The sequence below is a fragment of the Macrotis lagotis genome, chromosome 3, assembly GCF_037893015.1.
Source record: "Macrotis lagotis isolate mMagLag1 chromosome 3, bilby.v1.9.chrom.fasta, whole genome shotgun sequence".
Taxonomy (NCBI): domain Eukaryota; kingdom Metazoa; phylum Chordata; class Mammalia; order Peramelemorphia; family Peramelidae; genus Macrotis; species Macrotis lagotis.
In genome coordinates this window covers 295,782,851-295,788,775 of record NC_133660.1, presented here as the reverse complement: position 1 = coordinate 295,788,775, position 5,925 = coordinate 295,782,851, and positions in this window count along the sequence as shown.

Below are 5,925 nucleotides of genomic sequence, written 5' to 3'. Positions count from 1 at the left end.
GACCAAATGAGATCACAATGAAATATTTGGCATATATAGAACTACTATATTATAAGAGGTATAATAATTATACTTATTAATATTAATATTTTTATTATTCAGTCTATACACTTAAACACATATAATTTACTAATTCTAGAAACATTCAAGGCTTTTTAAGTATGGTCTCTTATTACTGTTAATGGAATAGAAGAAGGGATTTATAAAAAGGAGGACAGAGAAGAGGACTTAAGTTCAAATATGGTCTCAAACACTTACTAGCTGGGTGACCACGGGCAAGTCACCTAACACTGATTGCTTCACATTCAGGGTTATTTCCATTTCTTTGGACTATCTTCAGTTGTCCTAATTCATATTTGGTCATGGACCCAGAGGGCTTTAGAGGAGAAAATGAGAATGGTGACTTAACACAGCAACTCCTAAGTTAAATCCAATTCATATGTTTGCCATGGCATCACTTCCCTGATGTCATGGTCTTCTTTGAAAATCAAGGACAATCATCATCAACGAGAAGTGGGAGGGTGAAAGTAAAACTACAGAGAAGTGGTAGATTATGGAACAATTACAAACTGAAAAGAGCAGAAAGGAGTAAATATCTAATAGAGATATTGCTACAATATGGAAATATACAATAACTGGTTATTATAATCACCCATAAGGGTGACAGAAGTCATTAAGTAAAAGTTCAGTTACATTCAATTTTATTCCTTCCTCCCTCTCTCCCTTTTCACCCTTTTTGCCTTTTGCCTTTTTCCCTTCTTTCTTTCCTTCCTCCCTCCCTCATTTCCCTCCTTTCTGAACCCTTATTCACCATTCAGTTGTCTTATAGATCTTAAATGTCATCCTCTGAAACTTGGAGGAAAGGATACCCTGGCATGATTAAAGACTGGGGCCACAGAGTACAAGTGATGCTAGGTACCTTATAAGCTGGAAAACCAGTTCTAGACTATTTGGGAATCTTTGGATCACCTAGCTAAGTTCAGAGAGGCTAATTATCAGGTTTGATGAAGAACAATATATTATTTAGCCATGGAAATTCCCTAAAGACTAACTCCCCAGTCATAGAGAGTTAGTTTGGAGATGGGGATGAAAAGGCATGTATGATCTTCATCAGTGGACAAGGCTCCCACACCAACTAAATCTCAGACTCAGAAAGTATGACTGACTGTGAAATGGCTTTTTTTCTAGGTACTAAAGGAGAAATGAAGATGAATAAATTTTTTATTCCTTCCTTCAAGGAGGAAAGATAGAGAAAGTGAGAAAGATAGATGAATGGACATATAATAGATATCTAAGTATATAGATAGATATAGACAGACAGACAGACAGCTAAAAAGAGAGATACATTTGTATAAAAAAACCCTCACATGCTAATGAATTATTTTCTATGTAAACTATATGGAAAAATATGAATAGAATCTGACAAGACAAGAATTTCATTGTGAATCATTAGAGGGAATGTTCATACTCACAAAATCACAAACATATCATGTCATTCACATACACACATATTCTTGAATATTTCCATGAACTTATGGATACTTTCATGATCTTCTCAATCCTCATTTTCATACTTTCATTCCAACTCAGCTCATAATCTATCTATACCTTATCTCTCCAGGTGAGTCTTATATTTATATACTATAAATTCATGACAGAATGTTCCTGAGTGATAAAACAAAAAGCAATTTCATAGGTTTTGTAACTGATCTATATATTTCCATTGTTACATTTTCATTCATTAATGTATATAAAATTTCACTTTCAATTTTTAAACAAGGTCTACATATTACAAGTTTTGCTAAATAGTAAAAATTAATTTAATTCTCTCCATATTTAAAAACATTGTAAATTCTCCAATACTTATTATCATTATTATTTAAATATCAGAAGTTAATTATTATGGTAGGATTTTATATTGTGTTTTCTATTCCTGTCTGATAGATCTGCAACTTTCCCCCCTAAACATGAAGCATAATGCTAAAATATGCTAAAAACATAAATTGAAATTTTCCTTCCTAGTTCTTAACTCATGTTCTTTTTACTTTTCCCTGCCTATCTAATCTGGTTTTTTTGGCATTACAGGTACAAAAATAATCTTCCTAAAGTATAGATCTCACCATGTTACATTTTACAACCCAGTTTAAAACTCTTGGTGGTTTCTTAATCTATAAATAATTATTTATATATTTATATTTAATTTAATATATTATATATAAAATATATATTTGATAAAATAAATTATATTTATATTTAATATATACATATTTGATAAAATAAAAACTCTTCAACCAAGGCTTCAATATTTACTGCCTTCTCCCTGGAACTTACCTTTTCACACTAATTACATATTATTTCTCTTCATCCACTGTAAATTGCAGCCAAATTAGAAAACTGACTCTTAATCACCAGTCATTTCCTTCCTTCCTCTGTGCATTTGTACAAGGTGTCTGATGGTCAAATCACATTTCCTCTATTTCCAACTTTAGATATATTTCTTTTATTTCCCTCTGGAACCAGTTCAGTTGCTACCTTTTTAAGACCTTCCTGAATTCTGTCTCATTACTATTAGCTGGAAAAATCTCTCTCTCTTTTTTATTTCTTACAACTCTTTGTCTAGATATCTTGCTTGTGCTTATTCCATTCTATCTTATACCCATGCTTTTTTCTTAGGTTCCATGAGGGCAAATAATAAGACTCGTACATATGAATTAGGGTGAAGGGATAGGCAGCTATCTTTTTTAAATCTTTTTTTTTACTGCCAGTACCTTGCAAATTATCTTGTAAAAGCTGAGTTATTAAATGTTTGCTATTATAAATGGAGCTACTAAATCTAATTAATATGTCCAGGAGATAAGAACGAAAGGGAAAGAGAAATGGAAGCCAACCTTGGACAAAAGGAATAATCATCTTCAGCTGCTTCATTTTTGTTTGATTTATGCAAATGACTCAGGTAATCAAAGTATTAAACCCAGAGTAATGGAAAGAGTAGAGAACTTTCAATTCCAAGTCTTGAGTTGAAGTCATAGTTCTTTAATTAACTGCTTTTTAAATTCAGAAAAATCTCTCTGTTTTTTCTTCCTTAAAATAACTGGATATAATTAAATAATCTCTAAGGTTTTTCCCTGGGTCAAAATTGATGATAATAGCACCCAGTTAGTGATATACCCTTATTATACAAGAAGTTCAAATATAGAATGGACTACAGATATTAAAAAGAAGGGTGGGCAAGGTTTACGTTTCTTTGAAATAGACTTTTTTGCTAACTTCACAAAATTACTCCTAGTACTCTGCTTTAGGCTCAAATGGACTAAGTTTAATGGTTTTCCCTTAAATCAGTCCCTCAAATACTTGCAGACAGATATCAAAAACCCCTAATTCTTTCATTAAGTTTTAGTTGGCATACTTTCTGGACATTTTACTTACCTGTTTGCTTTACTCATGACATCTCAGGAGTTCATCATTTTTGTGCCGTAGTACCCTTTGTCAGTATAATGAATTTTATGGGCCTCATCTCAAAATAATAAAATAAAATATGCAAGATTACAAAGGAAATAAATTATGATTCAAGATTATTATTAAATATTATTAAGTTAAATATATTATTAAAATATATTTCTTCAAAAATGGACACTCATGTGATCTTGGAGACCATGGAAGATAAGAAATTTTTTCTAGGTGATCAGTTCTCCTGAAATATGGATCAAGAATCCACCTTTATACAGGAGTTAGAAAGTATGGAGAGGTATAAAAGTGTTATTAGGGTTTGTCTTTACCAGGGTAGAGCTGCCAACAGCTTGTATTTTAAGATACTGTAGAAAGGGGAAGGGGGTGGGAAGGAAGGGTAGAAGAAAATTTTGTAACTTAAAATATTATACATGTGCATATGGTTGAAAACAGAAAGAAAGAATGAATGAAAGAAAACTAATAACCCCCCAAAAATATGGAAATTCTAGATGACATTCTACTGCTTGCCCCAAAGCTTCCCCTCCTTATTGGTCCATTGACAATAGTTAGAAATTCCACCAGTACCCCCTTCATTCCTTTACAATGTATCATGTGGGTGAATCATTATGTCATAGATTTTAAAACTGTCTGGGATTTTCAAGATAACTTCGTCCAGTGTCTTTGTTTTATTGATCAGGAAACCAAGAAGGGAAATGTCTTATCAATCATCAAACACATGAATAGTAACAAAGAATGATTTGAACAAAAGATCCCAACTTCAAATTCAAGCCTTATATAATTAATGCTTTCCCTTACAACTTATACAATCGGTATTTTATTCTTTGAACTCATTTGTAACATAGATTTGCCAATTGTCTACCATATGTGAGATGCTGAGGATTAAAAACAAGGCACAACTTTGCCTTTATGAATATGACTTTCTAATAATGTGTGGAGGCAAAAGGAAGAAAATGCAACCATTATACAAATATTCTTTTGTATTTAAAAAAAAACTAAAAAAAAACACACATAAACAATTGAGATTTTACTCTCAATTTCATGGAAACCTGAGCAAGGCTTGGCTAACCCTGAAATTTTAGAGCACAAAGGATATGGGAATTAGTTTTTTTATTGTCATTGTTTTCTTAAAACTTTGATCATTGTATTTCACGATAATTGGTGTGTTACAATTTATGCATTTATAAACAGTGTTCTAGGATGGTTTGCATGAGCTAAATAGATTGTCAAAAGGTTCTGTGACACAAAAAATATTAAGAAACTAGATCTAATCCATTGAAAACATTCCAGCACATTGAGAAGATCCTTTAAAAGGAGTTTCATAAAAAACTAAAGAGAGAAGCAGGTTTGTAAAGCTGTATGGAGAATAAAGTGTTAGCAATTTGCTCCTGTAGGAACTTCCTCAGTGACAAATGGATCCCACAATGAATTCAAGTGAATTTTTAAGTTATCTTTTCCTATCATTTTCTTAATATTATTTAACATTCTTGACACAAGGGTAATGAGGAAAAAAAGAGGACTTTAGAGAAAGAGAAAACTTGAGATTTCAAAACTGGAACAAGGGACTATCCTGAGAGAGTATGCTTACCTTAATCCTATCCCTAATCTAAGCTAAATTTGTGATTTTTAGGTAAAACAAGGTCAGAAAACTATCCTAAATCCAATTTATAAGATATATAAAGTCACTGATTATTTTTAACCAAAAAGTAGTATATGGTTTTGTCAATGGCATCCAAATAATTAAGCCATCTAATGGGGGGGGGAAGAAATGACCAAAGCAGTTTTAAAAACATAAAAACAAAAAGCCTAGCATAATTTAAAGCGATTTAATTTCAAATTTTTATTTTTTGAATTTTTTTTGTTTTTGTGTTGGAGATAAACTGGCCTCACACTCAAAAGTCAGTCCTGGAGAAAGGAGTTAAGGGATTTACCTGTCCATTCTGGAAGCATCTGCAAGATTTTCAAGAAAGAAATAGTTCATGTATATGAGTTTGTGTGTGTTTAAGCATAAATGTTTGTGAATGTGTGTATTTTCCACAAAGTACCCGAGTAAAATGGATGGAATTATTGTCCCTCCCCAATCACATTTCTAACTTAAGACTTTTATATGGTTTTGTTGAAGAAAAGGATTTATGCATGTGATCAGGACAGTTAAGTCCCTGAGCAAGTCAAAAGTCATCACTTTAGGAGCCAGTTCCATCTGAATGCTGAGATTCTTGGGGGACAATGTCCCAGGACAACAATTATTCTATAATGACCTCTTCTGAGGTCTGGCTGTGGGGACTCCCCTTCTCTATTTTTTCCCTCTACATTTGATATTTTTTCCATGCTTTTATTTTGCTAATCTCTCCTATTGTAATTGATGGAATTTGACTCAAACAATTTTACCTATGATGAGTTTCAAATTCTGTTATTGGCATGTGCCAATCTGAGTAACCTCACTTTGAAGGGATTGAACTG